Source organism: Rousettus aegyptiacus, unplaced genomic scaffold (genome assembly GCF_014176215.1).
Source record: "Rousettus aegyptiacus isolate mRouAeg1 unplaced genomic scaffold, mRouAeg1.p scaffold_m13_p_3, whole genome shotgun sequence".
NCBI lineage: Eukaryota > Metazoa > Chordata > Mammalia > Chiroptera > Pteropodidae > Rousettus > Rousettus aegyptiacus.
Window position 1 is genome coordinate 136,758,378 of NW_023416306.1, and position 20,847 is coordinate 136,779,224.

General features: G+C 38.3%; 1 long non-coding RNA gene across 1 annotated transcript in view; it reads left to right on the forward strand.

The window, feature by feature from the left end:
* LOC107521614 overlaps positions 1 to 20,847 on the forward strand; it is a 157,250-nt gene that overhangs the window by 38,386 nt on the left and 98,017 nt on the right. Inside the window, exons 2-3 of the long non-coding RNA XR_004950119.1 lie at positions 5,683 to 5,770; positions 15,384 to 15,694. This is a non-coding gene — a long non-coding RNA (uncharacterized LOC107521614). The remainder of the gene's footprint in view (positions 1 to 5,682; positions 5,771 to 15,383; positions 15,695 to 20,847) is intronic.

The following is a 20,847-nucleotide window of genomic DNA, read 5'->3' on the forward strand; positions in this document are numbered from 1 at the left end:
AAACAAATAAAGTTCTAACTTGCCTGACTCAAAAAGCATTTCACTGTTTCTTTAGGGAGAAATAGATCAGAACAAAGTTGATTATACAGAATAAGGGGGGAAAAAAAACAACTCTGAACTTTTAACCTGCATGAGTAGTCATTAGAGTCTTAGAATTAAAAAATTTCAAAATGTAGAGCAGTAGTTCTCCATGTTGGTTGTTTATTAGCGTCATCTTGAGATCTTTCACCAAAACAACAACAACAACAACAACAACAACAACATCAACAACAACAACAAAAACCTGATGCTGAGCTCCCCCCCCCCCCCAGATATTCAGGGAGTATTCAAAAGCTCTGAGCGAGATTTGAGCCTCACTAGTACAAATAAAATGTAAAGCACATATATAATTTTAAATGATCTAGTAGACAATTGAACAGGTAAAAACAAGTAATTAATTTCAGTAATATATATTTAAAATATTCTAATTTCACTATGTAATCAATATAAAAACTAATACTTTTTTTTCTTAGTAAGGCTTCGAAATCTGATGCATCCTTTACACTTACAGCACATCTCAATTCAGATTAGCTATATTGCAAAACAGCAATAGACATTTGTAGCTAGTGGATATCGTGTTGGATTGTGCAGCTTTGAAGAAGAAAAGTAGTGCCAGTCTATGAAAGATCAATTTCCACTTGCAGGAAACAAAATGATTGCTCATGTAAAGTAGGAGAGATGGGCCAGGAGTAAATGAGGTATAATTCCTTATTATTTCCTGTGTGTAAACAGCTTCTGAAAGATCATTATGGGAGTTCGGTGGGGAGGTAGGATTTTGAAAATTTGCAAAATTCTTTACAAAAAGGGAGCACTGTCTGGATTTCTGTGATATAGGCAAATCCTTCTGTGATGCTGTTGTAAGGCACACAAATGAATACTGTGCTGAATTTCTCAGCACCCTATGATATTGGGAAGTACTGAGCGTCTACTGATTTTACTCTAGGAAAAAGGAAGGTAGTCATTGGCCACATTTTTCTTTTTCTCTCCTGGAATCAACCAGGACGAAGTACAAGCATTTTAGGAGATTTTGGGGTCTGCATAGCTGAGTCAGTGTTGGAATCAGGGATATGAAAGGATAACGTTCTGTGGCTTGGCATTCCTGGCCTAATCCTCTTTCTCTTTGTGGAAGCTTCGCTCACTGACCTTCTCCTAAACCAGTTGTTGAGTATAATAAACATCTTCTTCCTAGTATCTACATTAGATTGACTCCTTAGGACCTAATTTTTACCATGGGTTTTTTTTTTTTTTCCTCCCCTAAAGAAATTAGAGAAATCACTTAACCACTGGCATGTGTTAAAGTGTAAGCGGGTCATGTAACTTTTCTGAGCCTGAGGCTAATAAACAGAAAGTCTTGGTGACATGTACTGAGAACTAGGTTAAACAAATTTCTCAGGATAGATGGCAGAATGCTTTCCTAATGCCGACAGTGAAATGTAGAGGCACTTAGCAGGGATGACTTTCTCCCAAACCTCACCTGTCCAAGTGCCTATGCTCATGTTAAAGCTCCTTGTCACTTTTCACCAAAATGTCTTTGCTTCCCAAAGCTGACTACGGTTTTAAAAAAGAAAACATTGAGATGGAGAAAATTTACCTTTGGCCCATGTAGCTCCTCCCTTTCGTGCTCTTCCCTCATCTTTGCCAGTAATCCCCCCTCCTCTTTTGAAGGCGTTGGGGTGTGTCTATATTGTCAAAAATCCTTTTCAACAAAGAGGCATGAGCTTATTCATACCATGGAGTAACCTGTTTACATCAAGGTGCAGATAGCACATAGCTTGACACTCTCCCAGTGCTTTTGTGATAAAGGAATAAAGCACTATCAGAAGACTATCAAGCATCAGCTAGATGGTGGAGGGTTTTTAAAAGATAATTAGAAAATGAAAAGTAATGGATCCCTGAAGTAGCACTACCTCGGCAATTGTGTCTACAATTGAGGAAAGGATGAAGTTGGAGAACCCTCAAGGGTAAGTATGAACTTGCAATAATGATAAGCTGCCACCAGGGGGCAATTTAGTGCCTCGTTTGTGTGGTCAAGCTGTCAGGTTTTCCAGTCAGAGAGTAAGGGAATTTTTACTTTACAAATATGAAATTGGGAATATAATCAATAATACTATAATAACTATATATGGCGTCAGAAGGGCACTAGACTTATCATGGCGATCACTTCATAAGGTACATAAATGTCTAATCATGATGTCGTACACCTGAAACTAATATTTTATGTCAACTGTAGTTGGGAAATAAATTAATTTTTAAAAATATGGAATTTAAATAATATTAAAAATTAAATTTAAAGATGATTCACATGAAAAAGTTATTCAACAAATTAAAGCCTAAGAAAAAATTTGCTGCTTTCCTCACTACTCTCACGCTGTTTCCATCGCTTGGGGCAACCCGTGTACGGCCCCGGATGTCAGCGCTGCGTTCCTTCCGACTCACACTTGACTTCTATTTGTTCTTTTATTAGGACGAGGGAGAATATTTAAAAGGGGCTTTCACATTTTCAGGAGCCCAATAGTATCCTGTAACTTCATCTTTTCCTTTTCTACTACTACACGGAATGGAAGGAACAGCCCTCTGTTCCTAAACTATGGGGACTATCTTGAAAATCTGACTATAGAGAACAGTTACATGAGTTACTTTTTCTAAAAAAAAAAAATACCCAAGTAATCTTAGCTGATATAAGAAAGATGTTATAAGGGCTTTTGGGATCAAATTACTGCGACGTCACCTATTAAGTCTGACACTGACAGAAAGTGTGGGACTTAATCTGTCTGAAAACCTACAGTGGTCCCCTTTGCTTAAAGATGAGGTATAAGTGCTATCTAATGTGAATGAGTGTAAGATAAATGTAGTGGATTAATTTAAATGAATGCTGAAAGGTAAGATGAAGCAGGCCTTCTAAAGAAATATTAATATTTGACTCAGTAGTTTGCACTTAATTTGGTGATAGTAGGGAGCCACTGAAGGTTTTTGAATAAGAAGGAGGATTCATAGGGTGGTGCCCTAGCTGCAAGGGAAATGGAAGGAGGGAAAAAACTCAAAAGCTTGGTAGAAGTGGAACCTAAAGGACAAAGCAGAAAATCAAGTGTGGAGACTAAGGAAGGAAGAGGAGTTAAAGATGACTCAGATTTTGAGCTTAGGAAGATGATAGTGCCCTGAAAGAACAAGGAAGCTAAAAGTTGCTGGGGAAAAACATAATAAACTTGATCTTGAACATGTAGAGTTCGAAAGTCAATTAAAAAAAAAAAATGTATCGAAGCATTTTCAAAAATGTATAGCACTATTCTCATGTAATAAAATAATAATACTAATAATAATGCCATTATTAGTCCTAGGGGCAAGTACTTTACATATCCTCTCTCAGATTCAGGCTGAGAGATGAGCCTTGTTGTCATGAAAATGATCTTTAAGTCCAGGAGAAATAGCCTCTGGACAGATGGAGACTGGGTCCTGTGTTTATCAGTTGAGGCAAATAAAAAGAAGCAGTGAGAAAGAGGCAAATAACAGAGGAAGTCACTCCAAATAGCACAACAGCTGAGAGATGATGACTTTGTTTTGGTGGACAAGAGCATGGACTTTCAAATAGGATTGGCTGAGTTCAAATTCAGATTCCACAACTTAACCAGCTGGGTTTTCTAGGGCAACTTCACCTCTATGTGCTTCAATTTTCTCATCTGTAAAATGGGGCCAATAAAAATATCTACTCAGAGGGTTGTGAGGTTTAGTGAGTTCACACTTGAAAGTACTAAAAAAATACCTGGAATGCAGAAATAATTCAGATATCGTTAATGATGCTGAATGCTATAGAGAACTCCATGCTTGTGGGGAGAAAACAAAGATCATTCATTGCATTTGGCAATGAGAAGTAAGTAATAACATCTTGGAGGAAAGTTTTCATAGAATGGTGGTAGAGGAGGGCAGGGTTTGTCTTCATAATGTTAAATTTCAGATACAATGTAGGGTAGTAGTAACAGCAATAACCACAGGAACAATAACTAACATTGAATTCCTTCAAAGTGACCTTCTGATGGAATTTGTCATACACTGGGGAAATTGATTTCAGTCTTTCTCATGCACATGAACAAAGTCTGATAAAAAGCAACAAGATGCGAGTGTTTAATATAACACTAAGTAGTATGTGTGCTATTTAACAATATAATTTCCCCAAACGAAATAATCTCATTGCCATGTTCACGCTGAATAGCATATTAATCACACCTAGGAACTGCGTTGATGAACATTTAAAAATATTTTTCTCAATGCACAACTTTTAAAACACTTTGTACTCTCCTATTATATTCCTTACTATAATACTTTCTCTAGAACTTATACTAGATATAAATCAGTGATTTCATTACATTTTTAAACAGATGCTTTTTAAAGAATCATCTTGAGTCTTTAAATCTAGTTGCTATAAATTAATATTAAATTTTGGGTTCTTTGAATATAAACATTGATTATTAGGGTTTTCTAGACTGGCTTCCTCTAGAAAAATGTAAATTCAGAAAAGTAAGACAATCACATTAAAAAGTATAGAAAAGTGAACTGCCATTCAAATCACTACAAGCAATTTGGAACATTACTTTTAGACTTTTTTTTCATATATTTCTTTGTATATAGTTGTAAATATCCCATACATGCAAAATTGGACCTGCTCTTTAATACAAAATTATAAGTACTTTTTAGTTGTCTACGTAGTCTTTTTGCCCAACGCTTTAATCATTGTATGACAATTTATCAAGTAGATATACTTTAATTATCTCTTTATTCTCCTCCAGCTGTACATTAATTTCTTGTTTTCATATTTATTGTTGAAAATAATAGTATTTAACATATTTAAGGATGTGACTCTTTCATGTTTTAATATATTTTTTTAATATTCTCAGAAGTTGAACTGCATATCAAAGGGATGTGCATTCATATAGCATTTGGTATACATTGCCAAATTATTCCTGAAAAGAATGAGCACACACACACATACACATATGTGTATGTGCATGTATAACTGCATATACACCCTTGTTTTAGTTTGGATTTTTCTGATCGCTTATAGGTTTGAATTCTTTCCTAGTTCCAGCTTTTTAGTGTCGGCCTCATTTCTAGAAAGTGATTCTTTTGTTTAAAGTTAAAGTGAATGGTTACAATAAAGTTATTTGTCAATTCCTGATATTCTGTGCTCCAACCACAGAAATATGGATTTCAGTCAGAGCTGCTTTTGAACTGCAACCACAATATCAGTGACCTTTAATATGGCTAAACAACGTTTGCACTGAACCAGAATGAACCACCTGCAAAATTTCCCTCAGAATAAGATTCAGAGGTCCAAAAAAAGGATGAGATCTTTAAGAAGCAAAGTATAATATATGAGTAGCTCAAAGTACTTAAATGGGGGGACGATGAGAGAGTATCTATTAAAAATAGTCAAGTTTTGATAGACCGATAAAAATCTAAATGCAAGATTCTTCTCACACTGTAGAATTGGTTTCTGTTCCTTCCACGAAAACTCCGCTTTGTTCCAATTGAAAATACAGAGGGAAAAAATAGAGAGTTTAGGGAATGAGAAATGACAAGTGAGTGGGTTGTAATCTCTAGCGTTTGCTCCGTGCCATCTTTGACTTGTTTGTTATGTCTTTCTTGCCCTAGTGTTACAGTCAGTCTGCAAGGAACGAGAATCAATTCTAGCGAAAACAAGCAAACAAAAACACGACAGAAGGAGAAGGGAGATTTATTGGTGAGTATGGGGATGTCTCATGGAATCCAAGTCGAGGAGGCAGCTAAGCCTCAGGAGGAGAATCAGGGATGGAGCTCTCCTGGAATGCCTCCTTTCTCTCAGTCTCTTCCTCAGTTTCTCTCTCAGTGCCACGTCTATTATTTTTCTTAAGGCCTTTCGGTCATGCATCCGTAATTCCTAGGGGAGGAACTCATTGATCAGGCTCAGCAGAGTACTATCTGTGTAGCAGTTGACTGCGGCTGTGTGGGCAGGGGCTCCAGAACACAGACATGGTATTTTCTGCTACAATTATTTGGGTGGTGAATGAACAGGTGGAAGCGGTTCCTAGAAAAGAGGTGCTGGACAAAAAGATTAAACAACCTGCCTGCTCTACCTGCTACCCTGTTTTCCTTTTTGCTAGCTAACTGCAACTTTAGCTTTGCATGAACTCTTGATTTGTTCTCACTTGAGCACTCCTCCTGTGGGCTAAATAATGGCATTCAGACAATACATATGTATGTGTATGATACGTAATCTTTTTATATCTTTCTTTTCATAGACAATGTATTATAAATGCCTATGTTTTGTCCTGTGTGTGTATAGTTAGATAAAAAGAAGTATTTCCTCTTTCTATTGTGTCCGTGAGAAATTGCTAGGAAAAAAAGTAATTTTCTTTAGTCAAATAAGTTTGAGAAGTACTGAGCTAAACAAACATACACAATTTCTGCATTGGTGACTTCTTGGTTGAGGTGGGGGAAGAGAGAGAGAGAACGAGAACATTAGTTTTCTAAACTTATTGAAATATGCATGTATGTGTGTTTGTATGTATACATATAACTGCATATGTATTTTTTAATTTGAGGACCATCTGTAAACACCATGCAATGAGCCAGAATGCAGTTTTGGAAATGCCTACTTAGATTCTAAGATCCATATGAACTTCCCTTTGGAAAAGGGATAGAAGGGTTTTATTTGTGTGTGCTAAAGAGATGATAATTTGTTAATATAAAAGCCCAAGAGAAAAGGTGACTAGAGCAAATAAATGCCTTTGGGAGAAAGTCAACCAGAGGGGACATGTGGGTTCTAGCCCTAACATTTTTCATTAATTTGTAAAAACCTCAGGTGAGCTATGAGCTCTTCTTCCTCTAGTATAAAATGTTAGATTAAAATATCTCTTTTCTGTAGCACCAACTGTATTTTTCATAGTGTTTGTAATGATTTATGAAATACTCTGCTTTGAAATGTAGCACTCTTAAGATCCAAATATTGTTCAAAAACAGCAATAGATCTAGTTATTCGCTTCAATTAAATTATTGTATCATTAACTAGATACAGTAGTTACTAGATCTTCAGCCTCTTTATTTCTCTCTCTTTCCTTGCTTTCTTTATCTCTATCATATTCTTTCTATCTTTTTTTTCAGAGGCTACTCTTTTACCAATAAATTACTGATGTAAAAATTGAAGGTACTGTTTTTAACATCGGCAAAGGCCAGCTGACAATGGATATTTAGAACTTTTAGATACCTTTATCACCTCTTAAAAGTTAGTCTAGCCTCCAAAAACAATCATTTATCCAACCACTCATGCACTTATTATTGGCCTGGCTATGTTCTAGATGTTGGGGCTGTAGCAAGACAGATAAAACCTGTGAACAAGACATGTCAAACCCTGCCCTTATGGAGCTTCCATGTGAGTGAGTGAGTGTGTGTGTGTGTGTGTGTGTGTGTGGACTGAGTACAAAAACAAAACAAAACAAATATACAACATAATGTTAAATAAGTGCTGAGAAGAAACATAAAGCAGGGTAAAGGGATAAAGTGTGACTGAAGGTGCTATTTTAGATAGGATGGCCAGGGAAGTTCTCTTTGTTAGGTTAACATATGAGCAGAGACCTGGACTAAATAAGGCTAGTCAGTCATGAAGCTATCTATGGAACAGAAGAGCATTCCAGTCATCTGGAGAAGCACATGCAAAGATACTGAGGTGAACACGTGCTAAGTTTGTTTCAGTGTGGCTGGTGCCAGGTGACCAAAGCGGAGAGAGATGGGCGGGTGGGTCAGGGGGCTCAGATCAGAAAGATCCCCGTAGGCCATAGGAATAATTTTTTATTTTCTTCAAATTTGGTAGGGTATAACCAGGATACAGAACATCAGGAACAACGTCACCTATGTTCTTCTATTACTCTTTGTTCCCTCAGTCACCATAGACAAAATATTCTTACATGAAACAGAAGAAACACATGTACTATCTGGCGAGCACTTTGGGATTAGGGCCACAAGAAAATAGCAGTACCGCAAGTGTGAGAAGCACCATGAATAGGCTCTTTCTAAATGGGATGGGCATAGCTGTTGCTTTTGGGTTCAATTTGTTGTCTATAAATATCACTGTTAATACAACCCTCTAGCTTGGTGACGGGGTGAAGAAAGGCAAATAGCACCAGATTGGAGCTGCCTAATGATGAATCAGGACTGCTCTGTTCCTACCTGTATGTCTTAAGTGAATGGAGAGCTATTTGTAGGTACAGAGAGGCATGCTGGCACAAGCTGGGAAGAAGCACTTGAGTGACACTCAAGACTTACTTGTGTCAGGAACAAAGAGAGCTTTTTCCGAACCCTCAGAAATCTGCTTAAGATGTAAAGAGATTGGGTCTGAGGAAGTAAACAATCCTCTATCTTCCCTGTAAGACTCCCACACAGTGGCTTTCAAGCAGGTTCCTCGGGCCTAACTCCCGGAAACATATTTTTAATGGCACCTAGAAATGGTGACAGATTCCACGTGTGGGGACATGATAGAGTGGCTCCACAGTGGCTCTGGATGTGGTAGCTTTAAATTCTAACTCTGGCTATGCCTCTGAGTGACTCTGTGTATGGGTCAGTCATATTATTTCTCCCTTCCCCTTGACCATCTTAGGCATTGAAGCCGGAAAGCACCTGGGTCCCAAATCTAGTTCCCCAGTTGTTCTCCGCATGTCTTAATCAGCAAGTACATAATCTTTCAGGGCCTCAGTTTCGTGATTTATAAAAGAGGGACAATGACATCTACCTGTTGTGTTAGGATGTAAAGTGCCCAGCAAAGAACTTGGCATTCAGAAAGCACTCAAAAATTCGGTAGACCTCGGAACACAGTCAAATATGAGTCTGAGCCTCCTAGAATTGTCTCTTAATAATTGGTTGACCTTAAGGGTAGTTTCTACATATTGTTGGTGTTCAGATTATTGAAATTTAGCTATGAAATGTGTATAGTCCCTATTTATGCTCCAACTAAATTCTCCTTCCACCTTCCCATTCCTATAGTTCTGCCCAATCACAGGAAGGGAGAGGAACTCAGACTTACGGAGCACCTACTGCAGATGGGGCATTTTATGTCTATTGTCTCATTTGATCCTCACGACATTTTAAAGTAAGTGTTATTATCCTCATCCAGCAGGACTTTGAATGTTACACCTGAAAGCACATTACCATTAGTAAATAGTCAGAGTTGCACTAAAGAATCCCTTGCAAACAAAGCAATGAGCGGACGTGGAGCCAGAGAGTTTACCCTTTCACCTCATCTCTGAATCTCATTGGATTCTGTGAATGATGAATGTCCCCAGAAACAGGGCCAGTCCTGTTATTGCTGGTTGCGTATAAGTCCGTTTGGGGGCAACACTAGGCTTCCAGCCTATTTTTTGAATCAACTCCCCTTCCTGACACTCTGCTCCAGAATCTTACAGCCCTCATAGATGTCCTCATGTCAAGCCTCAATCTACCCCTACAATAGCTCGACCCAGATGTGAAGATGGATCTTAAATCCCACCGTAGGCATCTCTTTTATGGAATAAAAAGCCCTAGTTCTTTTAGATTTTTCATAAGACCCATTTCCTTGGCCTTTAATAATTTTCACAACTCTTTTCTGGACATTTCCCAAACTTTCTTCTACTTGCCTAAGTTACTGAATCCAAAATTGGACATTTAATTCTAACAGAGCTCTGAAAAAAAATGGAGTAGTTCTATATGCTCTTCTCTTGCTTAAATGCCCCAAGGGTGTGGCCTGTGTTTATGCTGCAGCACTATTGAGTCACTGTCTTCACTGTGAAGAAATGCCAACTTTGGGGGGAAAAAACCAATAAATTTAAAAGCAAGGGCTTTTAACAGTATCTAACAGAGCTACTATTGCTACTGTTATACTACAGGAATGGTCAATCCATATACATATCTTTTTTAGTTCTAGGAAGTAAAAATGAGTGATTTTTTTTTTCTGCAAGGACTTAAAAAGCATGTCAACCAAATGGATCAATTAATGTACCACGTTAGTATTTCTAAGCCAAAGCAGAGCAAAATCTTTAGGTAATAAAATATTGGGGAGAGTCCCATAGGAAATAAGCAAATAAGCTAAGATAAAGACTTCACAGAGTAAGTCATTTTGAAGTTTTTAAAGCATCAAGAATTTTTTTTTTTTTTTTAATTTATAACTTCTGGGGGATTTAAAAGGGAATATTTGGAATAAAGAAATAAGCAGCTTATGGCTTTTAAAAATGTTCTTTCTTGTACATCTAGCCACAGGGAAACATTCAAATTTAGATATTTGAAGGTTCAATATTTGATTTGGTTAATTACTTTGAAAGCTATTATCATCATTTCATTAAAAATTTTTTTCATTCGGTTTGAAAATTCAAAGAACTTTTAAAATTTTTATGTGCGATGTTTTTATTGCATCTTTGATCCATATATTTTTCCCTTTGGGAATATATTTTCCAGTTTCATATAGTCAATGAAAAAAAACAAATGTTTCTATTTAAAGAAACTTGTTATCTCATGAATCGATCAAAATAAACAGACAGATCTGGTTGTGTGACTGGCAGTGAGATTTTGAGAAAGTGACTAAAATGCTCTGTGGCGTTAAGTGTTTTTTGAAGCTAAATGTACGTGGAGTTCTTACTGCAGGCTTGGAACATATTAACAGCTCAAAAAATATTAATGTTCTTCTATTCAGTTAATTTGAATTCTAACCCAGTCCTCAAAGCATTCGTCATCTCACTATTTTAATAATCTCGTTGTTGATATAAACATAAAATATCAGTCAAATTAACAACGCTTTAGAAAGTCCAGTCGAAATGTTGCTGCTACGAAATTGAACTACTATTTTGCTTTTGTTCTTCTGACCATACCTGTAAAGTCTTTATTATTTCTTTGTGAACTTTTATTAATTTGTGACATTTCGACTCCTTATGACATTTGTGTGTACTTTCTGCCTATACACGTGTTTCATTTATAACGTAATCATCCCCCAAGGGTGGTGTCTAAGAGGGTAGGTAGAATTTAGTAGCTGGGGCAGGCCTGAGGGGGTGAAGCAGCTTTTGGCTCTAGCTAGAGAAAAAATAAAATGAGCGGTAGGTTCTTCCTGTGCTGAGCAGCTGACGAGAGGACAAGCTTTGGAAATCCTGGAGAGGAAGGGAGAAGTGGAAGAGATTTTATTGCACCATAAATGCTTTACTCAAAAGCAGAGGAACCTCTGATCATTTCTTCAGACAATGGAAGATTAAGGTGTTTTCTTTTCTAATTTGTAGGGAGACAACGCCGTGTAGTAGCTGCAAGAATAGGTGCTGGGGTCAGACTGCTCAGGTTCTCACTTATCTTCCACACTTACAAATCCCATGACCTTGGTCAAATTGTTTAACATCACTAAACCTCAATTGCCACAATCTATAATGAGGAAAATACTAATACCTACTCCACGATTTGCTGGAGAGAGCAAATGTGCATAGTAAATGCTCAATAAATATTACCTAATAGTATTAGCTGTTAGTTCTTTCCTCAAAAGCTTAGCATTTTCTTTTTTTGAAGTAAAATTTATTGGGGTAACATTGGTTAATAAAATTATGTAGGTTTTAAGCATACAGTTTTATAATACATCATCTGTATGTTGCCTTATGAGTTCACCACTCAAAGTCAAATCATCTGTCACCATATATTTGACCCCTCTTTACACTTATCTACCTCTCTTCATCCCCCCTTTTCCTCTGGTAACCTCTAAACTGTTGTCTGTGTCTACGAGGTTTTATTTGTTTGTCTTGTTCATTTGTTGCTTACAGTTTCATATCCCACTTATGAATGAAATTATATAGTTCTTAACTTTTCCTGTCTGACTTATTTCACTTAGGATGATTATCTCAAAATCAATCCATATTGCCGCAAATGATAGTATTTTATATTTTCTCATGGCTGAGTAATATTCCATTATATATATGTACCATATCTAAGCTTAGCATTTTCCTTCCATTGAACATATTAACTCTCCAAATCAGAAAGGATTGTTTTGACTATTCTACGAACATTTTGGATGTGTTTTGTTTTAGTTTTAAAACTAAAACTAAACTTTAGAAACTTTCTAGTTGCAAGTTTGAAAACTTATAGCTTCAGAAAACTTTTATTTAGTCTAAAAATATCTTTTAAGGACACATCTCATGTGTCTTTTCTTTTGTAAAAATTGATATGATCTGTATATTCAAGGCTTTAAATTATGTTCTTCACAACTCGTTACAGTATATAAGTAAGATTTGTGAGGCAACTTTGAGTCATCTCTGGTGGTGGAAAGTTTTTAATCACATATCCTTTTTGAAAAAGTACATTCACTACGGATCTCTAGGTTAACTGTTATATGGTGAATGCTCTGTGTTCTATGTTGGGATCTTTATTGTCAAGCTAGCCAAGTTCATCTATATGCATGCAGGTCAGTTTATTGATAACTTAACAAATACTCGATTTCCTTTCCCTTCCCTTTCTTTTCCTTTCCCATTCTCTCTCCCTCCTAACTCCCTCACATTATTTTGTGTATATATTATATTATGTTTATTATATTATATTATATTATATTATATTATATTATATTAATTTTCCTTCTGGTATACTTGAGTCTGCTGGGTTTTTTATACCCATAGAACAAGTGGCAATCAAAGTCACCCATGTAATCTTTAAACTTTACCTTGTAAACTGGGAACTTGCCCCATTCTGCTCTCCCAAACCGTGTTGTAAAGGCAGGGGTGGAACTTTCTGGTGTTCAGTCTCCCTTTTCCTTTGGTAATTGAGGCATGGGAAGCATGCCTTAGGATACATATGAGACCCATTGATTCCATAATTAGAAAACTGTGTTCCCATTTTATAACCACTCTTCATCAATTACTTCCATGCCCAACACCCCCTCAGTGAGAGATTTGTCTGTTAGCTCCCTGATTTTGATGTTTTTCAGTCCTGTAACTTCTAGGCATAAGCCCAACTAGATAATAGCAGAGTCAGAATATCAAATACTTGTTTTGACCGGGGAAACAATTCAGCCTATAATTACCCAATATGTTGTCCATTCCCAGGGTATTTTCATTTCGAAGGAAGTGTCTTAGATACAAAAATGCTTAAGCCCAAAGTAATAACCTATGATAGGTGTTTCAAGCACCAGACCAATGCAGTAGGTGCTCTGTCTAAGGGGAGGTGGAAAGAATACAGGTTCTAACTTCACTTCTCACAATATTGGTCAATTCTGACTCACAGTTAGCTTGCATGCATGAATTCTCAGCTCATTTTCAGGGACTTGGCTTGCAGTTAAAACAATTCAAACTGGTAGTGCCTGTTCATCAGAACTTCAATTGACACACACATTTCTAATGATCATCACTTCTGGAAGAATCTGTAACTCTCACAATTTAATGTGATTAACAGCAATTTTCAAATTCCAGAGGTGTCTCGGGTGCATTCCCAGGGTCAATGAATGACATGTCCCTAGAGCCATTTATTGTTAGCTTGAGAGGTATTTGCTTGGCGCGCAAATAACTCTCCAGTTCCTGACTGAAGAGAGGCCAATTCCTCTTTCTCAGGAAGGCCCTTAGATTCTGTTTATAAATCCTCTTTTGTTGTACGATCCAGACACGCAGAGCCTCCAATTGCACCCTGGCTACTTCCCGTAGTGAAGTAAAATCAAAGACAGGATATGTGGACAGTTAATGTAACTAGACTTCAATGCTGCCCACTTGGAGCCCCCAGAATCGGGAGTCAATGAAGAAATGAAGAAACACTCCAGGTTATAAAATATGGGGCCTTCTGGGTTTCCCCTTCCCAGGTTGATGTGGGGCTTACACAGTGCCTCTATTGTTCAAAAAAGAATGAGGTGCCAGGCTCCTGTCCTGAGAAAGAATAGAAACCTCTGCCCGTCTTTTCTCTTCCTGTGCCCTCTCCCTTCTTCTGCCACCTTGGCATTTGAACTTCTTGTTCAGGTTAAGCGAGCTGGTACAGGTGGCATATTATTTTATTGGACATGTCAAATCTGTGTCAAAAAGGTATCTGTTTAGTGACATAAGTGCTGACTGATGTTTCCTTTCCCCTTAACCCCCGTTCCCTACCACCTCCAAAGCCCCAGCTTTATTTTCTCTTGAAGAGTAGATAATTTAAACAAATCCATATGATGGCAAACATTAAAAGTGAAATACCCATCCTTAGCATCTAATCCTAATTCTTCTGTAACTCAGTGTGACCTACGTGAGCTGTTTAACTTTGTTAAGCCTCATTATTCTTCCTTCTGTAAAATCATCTCTCAGTTTCCTTGTAGCTTTGCCTCTATCAAGAAATAAACCAAACAGTGCACAGCTAATCACCAAGCTGGAAGATCCATCAGACCCCAGCCGTCTGTCTTCTGACACTGTTTGTCAGGGACGTCTGGCTGATTCATTCTGCCTCTTGGGGTGGGATGAGGGGACAGAGGTGCCGCTCACAGTGTGCTCGGCGTCTCGTTCCCAGAACACCCTTTTTGGGACGGGGCTGCTCTTCACCCTCATTGCTGGGGTGCTTGTGAAAGCAGGTCAGAGCCTGGGAGAGGGGGCAGGCTCAGGAGAGGGGAGTCTTCCACATTTGTTTTTGATCCTTAGAACACACCAGATGGACTTAGGATGACTTGGGATCTGTAAATGAACATTCTTGTCAGGAGGCCAAAGAAGACAACGCCAGAACTGCCCTGTGCCAGATTTCGCTGAAGGGCGATGTGTCCCCTCAGAGGCTGAGAGCCTATGCTCTGCTCCAGGGAGAGGTAGATGGGTGCAGGAAACTCCAGCTTTCCTATTTTTGTTCAAAGCTCTTAGGCACCTTGGCTAGCAAAAAACTATCTAATACTTCTCTCCCTTTTCCCCCTCCCTTCTCTCTCTCTCTCTCTCTCTCTCTCTGTTTCTTTTCTCTTTCAAAAAAGCATTCATTTTCTCTTTTCAAAACCATAAGAAAAATGTTTATTGTCATCTCTAAATCAGAGGGTGAGACCACAGTAAGAAGTTTAGTTACTGCTTCATGGAACATCCTTTCTCCAGAATAGTGATCTGTTTAGCATTTGGACACCAATAATCTTCGTTGGGGCATCAATAACTGTTTAAGTACATTATTCAGAAAACCTGGGAAGATAAAGATTTTAATGTTATATATTTTTCCACAGACTTGAGAAATATACTCCACTGCCTAGAAGTTTCTTATGCATTTTACACAGTCATCGATGTACTACTAGTTTGTAAATAACATGAAATATTTGTTCATAGAGGTAGAAGGGATTTTTAAATGATTCATAACCATCTGGTTATATAGCAGGAAATGAGGTATTTAGCAAATTTCTTTCTTTCTCTTTTTTTTGCCAGTGGATTCTTCTTTTCCTGAAGAAGTTAAACATGTGTTCCATGGCCTACGACCTGCAAGAGGTCTCGTACTATTTATTGTTATGATCCATGGGCTTATGGTGCGTGTGCTGCCAGGGAGCCTGGTGGCCGCTGAACACAGCTGCCTGAAGTTAATGATTCAGGAGCCACCATCTGTGCTGAGCTCCGTCTCTGCGTGCGCCACACAGACACATCCAGAACGAAAGGCAGTGTTCAGGCTCACATGTTAACATCCTGCTCATTAGAAAGCTTTCCTAGTGGAAGGTCCAGCCTTCTGACTACTAAACTTTCAGGTGAGTCATTAGAGTCTCACGTTTGGGAATCTGTAGGCCAACTTAGTCAGCCAGACAGTGTGACAAGTTGGGTACTAATATATAACTTGGCAGGCCACAGGGGCCTTACTAATTGTTAGCTGACAACCTTTTTAAAAATATTACAAATCCACTTTTCCAGTTATAGTTGTGCTGAAGGGGCTATAATGTATTCCTGTAGTTAAGGCTAAGTGTTAAGGCACATCATGAGAGGAGTGAGGAGGATTTATCCTCTGGTCTGACTGTGTGAATTCCCTCCTACAAGGAGCTGGACTGGGGGGACTGAGAACCTGGACAGGAAGGATCTATCTGGCCCTTGGCTGGTCAGTGAAGATCAGAGAAGGATCTGACAAACAGGATCTTATCTGCAAGAAGAGGCTGGAACATGGATCTAGGCAGGCTGCCCAAATCAGTTGTCAACCCAAAAGACTTGGGCAAATTCTAGGTGTATGGCATCAGGAAGGAAACTAAGGAAAAAGAAAGAGTTTTGAGTAGGGGAGGGTATGTGTACACATCCTGGAGAGAGTTCCCCCGTCACAGGACACAGCTGTAGCAACCCTCCCCCCGCCCCTTTTTTATAGAGTGTCTGTGACTTTTGTCACAGGTGGAGAAGGAAGTGTTAAGGTCAGTATGTTGGCTGACATGCTTCCCCTCTGACCCCACAAGATCAGAGGCAGGTTCAGACCTAGGGCTTAAGGCAAGAGACATGAAGTTCCAGAAATTTTGCAGTACTTGAAAGCATATGTTGTGTGTGAGTAGTAATGACGATTTGTGGGACAGAAAAACAACTTTTACTTAGTAATATTTTTTTTTGCTTTTGTTCAAAAGTTAGGGACATAAATGTGTTGTATTTTTAACTCCTTTGCTAGTAAATTGGTGATATTCGATGTGTTTAGAAGTGTGAAATCCTCAGAGGAAGTTTGGAAACATTTGGGCACTGTATTTTTTTTCTAGGATAAAAAGGAGGAAATGTCCTTAGAAATTCTAGAGATGAAGATTATCTCTCAGCTTTAGAACTGATTAGGAGCACATCTTGAAACTAGTCATTTAAAACCTTGGTCTCTTTCTTTGCTTACAATGTGGAGTTCTTGGTACTTAGGTTTCAATTACCCGGCCACCCCAAGAGAAGAACAATCCATGCCCCTTCGCCCACGATCCCCTCCCAGGCACACAGGACGAAGCTGGTGTTCATTTCTGTGCACATGGCCCTAAGGCAGAAGTCACGGTCTGTAGACAAGGCAGAACGAGTTTTCTTTAGTTCTATTCCTGGTGGTGGAATGCTCTTGGTAATTTACTCAAAAACGATAGATATGCGTTAATAGACAGTTTTTCAAAGAATATCCTCTCATCTGTACATTAAAAACACATTAATGTCAAACAATTCCATTTGAAAAGGTCAATATTTATAAACTGAGCAAATTGTGTGTGTGTGTATATGTATATATGTGTATATATGTATATGTGTGTGTGTGTGTGTGTGTGTGTGTGTGTATATATATATCAATCTCACTAGAGGATCTTAGATTATGAAAAGGATACTAAAAAATCTCTCATAACCAGTCTTTTGGAACAAAAGAATAATCATAATCCTAATTTATAACTTTTCACACCCTGTTATGCCATTAGTCCTCTCTGCAAATAGCAGGTAAACTGAAAGATTGGAAATGAAAATCTCAACTGGGGACAGTGGACCCCATAACCTTCTCAGTGGTCTTTAGGTTTTCCTGACACTAAACCATTCTGCTCACAGATGCCTAAGACAGTACCCCAAACGTAGGTCACTCCTTGGCTCAAAAAATGTCGGTGGCTCCCCAGTGCTTCCAGAATAAAGCCCAAGCTCCCTGGAAGAGTCTCCAGGTCTGTTTCCCACACGTCGTCTTGTCCCCACCCTACTGGGCACGCCCTCTACACACAGCACACTGCTGCCATGGCAAGCCCTCTTCCTGTGTGTCTGCCATTGCTCATATGCTTTTCTCTACGGGTGTCTTATCCCCAGCTCTGCTCTTGGAAGCCTTAGCCTTTCTTCATTCCCTGAGTCAGAATTAACCACTCCCTCTTCTGCCTCCCGCAAACATTACAACAGGGCTTCCAGTCTGGTTTGTATTAACATCAACCTATCTTTGTGCATTTCCCACACTCGTCTTTTGGGCAACTGCTTTGAGAGACTGTTTGTAGTTGATCTTTCATCCCTCACGTTTACTTGAAAATAGTAAATGCTCAACAAATGTTACATGTAATACTTACCTCTGTAGTAGACAGAGGTAAGTAGTAAATGTACTTACTAAACCTTTCAATCGGCACATGTGTGCCCAGTGAAACTTCACTAACCTAGATTAAAGTTGAGATACTAGTCTGCGTTAGAAAAATATCTGATCATTAGAATATTATTTCCAAACATATAACTTTATTACTTTTGAGTCCCTGCAGTTACCAGAGTTAAGTTGTAAAGTATTGTTTCTCCTTGAATGGATCCTGCTGAGCAATTGGAAATTATGATACTGTGATAGCCTGAGCGGTGCCCCCATGTTTTAAATTCATTCAGATTATTGACACCTAAGTAGATGCTTTTAAGGGGCTCATCTGCTACATCTGATTCTATTTATTTATTTCTTTAAATCTTAATACATTTTATTTAACACAATATACCCAAAATATTATAATTTCAAAACATCGATATAAAAATTATTTTTTAGTTGTATTGGATCTTTTTGATTTGTACTAAGTTGTGAAAATTCTGTGTGTATTTTTCACTTATGGCATATGTTCATATACTAAATTTTTATCAGAAATATTTGATCTATATGTGGATATCTTAAAATTTACAGTCGAAAAAATAGATTCATATCTTAAGTTGTTACAAACATACTTAGTTTTCCAATGACAGAATTGAGTGTCAGCTTTAAAATTTAAATCGATCAATTAAAATTAAATGAAATGAAAACGAAAAAACATTTCTCAGTCACACTAGCCACATGCTACATCTGATTTTAGCCAGTGAGGAGCATTGTTGTCATTGCTGTCATTAATCTTTTTGTTACTGATACTTGATTGGAGGGAAAAGAGACCCTCAAAGCTGTCTCTAAGGTCTCAAATCTCTCTAAAAGGAAGGATGGGAATTCCTTTAGTAGAAATGAGAAATACAGGAGCCAGAACAAGCTTGAGGATGGAAAGACGAGCTCAGTTTTGTACAAGCAGACAGAAGAGTGTTCTTTTTGTAGAAACATCTCTGGAGGGAGATCAGGCTGGAGCCAGGGATCGGGGAGTCACCTGGACAGGGACAATGTCTAAGCCCTGTTAGGGGGCAAGTTGAGGGGAGTTTTCTGCCAGCAGCACAGCTCTGCAGGACCCATGTGCTAGGTCTGTGCACCCAGGGGTCCATGATTTTTATTAGCTTTAATTGGTGGTTTGGGGCAGATTTGGAGTACTGCCTTGTTCTGCACACACTGTGTTTGGAGAAGCGACTGGATGAGGTTAACATGACAGGCATTTCCCCTACAGCGTTACATCAGGAGTCTTGGAAGAAGACCTGCCTGAGGTGGGAATGTTGTAAATTCTTTTCTATGTCCCCAGGAAGGAAAATGTTTACAAGCCCCCTCCTTGGACATTGTTTACCCCGGGGAACAACAGAAGTTTTACAGTAAAACTTCCAATGCCAGAAAGCCCCAGATCCCTTGGACTGGAAAAGTCGTGGGGCCCTGGAATGAAGCCCTTGGCGGTGTGATAGGAAGGGCGTTTAACAAGCTCCCTAGTTCATTCTGATGGAGGAGGCCCAGGGGCAACTTTCAAGAACTATATTGAATTCAACTGGCTTATTATATCCTTAGTGAAGTTCAGACAGGTCAAGTAAGTTCAACTGGTACTGACCACAGTGAGCCCCAACCATAGACATGAGACAACATGCCAGTCCCCTGTATTGGGAATAAACTATTGGTGCCAAACAAGGACCTATGGCATTGGTCAGTGCCCTCATCCAGGCTTGACAAGCTGTGGGCTCAGTCTCAAGCTGCTAGGACCATCCTTGGTGGCTCTTCCAGACCCAAATGGGCTCCGTGCTTTCTTAGGTTTATTCTTTGTTTGATTCAAGATGAACACCCAAGAGGGAATGGACCTTTCCTGTTATTCATAACTTAGCTTTGGTGGTACTTGGGGTCCAACGTAATTAACGAACCCTCAGAGATATTTGCTTGCACATATGCATCAAGATAAGCCAAATTTTAGGTGAGTGTGTACACTTGTTTGTTTTAAAGTGAGTCTATGAGCTCTTTGTATTAGAAAACATTTTCGTTGCTGTAATAAAAACTAAACTTAGGAAACCTAGGTTCAGCAAAATGAGGAATTAATAATATGGATAGCTTGTAGAACTAAAGCTAGGAATGGTTTTCCAGGCCTCAGAAAAACACTGAAACCAGTTACCAGGAAAAGAAAATGGAAGCAGAAAGCTGACAGTAATTCCTTTGCATTTCTTGTCTTCTCAGACTTCAGATTTCTTTTTCTTATTCACCTTTCTTTGTCCCTCTGAAGACTGCTAATTATGGTCCACATGATATTCCATAGCCAGATCACAGATTACCATAATCGCCCAGAAATAACCACCGATAGCATGTTAGAATATGTTCCTTTAGGGTTTTCTTGTGGATGAATATATACTTTTAAACAAAATTAAGACCATGTGTTATTTCTTATTCTTTAACTGATTTTTTTGTGCCTATCAATAAATGTACTGCAAACATATTTCCATTTCATCTATTTTTCTATGTACTCATTTTTAATAGCTGACTAGTATTCTTTCATATGGGTGTCTAATAGAATCTCTCATTTCCAACTTGGTCAGAGTAACTTACACCTTTTATTTTAACTTAAAACCTACCTCAAACCATTTATTTTAAATTAAAATATATATACCAATCCAGAGAAACGATTTGGGCATCATTACAGTTTTCCCCCATAATATTTTACAGTTGTCCACTATCATCTAATTCAATAGCTGTGTTTTCCTTGGGTTGGGGGGAGCAGCTCAGCTTTATCTAGTCTTTCTAAAACATTAAATCCAGCTTTAGGAGAAATAAAAACCTCCTTATCATTTTATTGTTGTATATATTATTTAATTAAATTATATGATTATAATTCTAGCAACT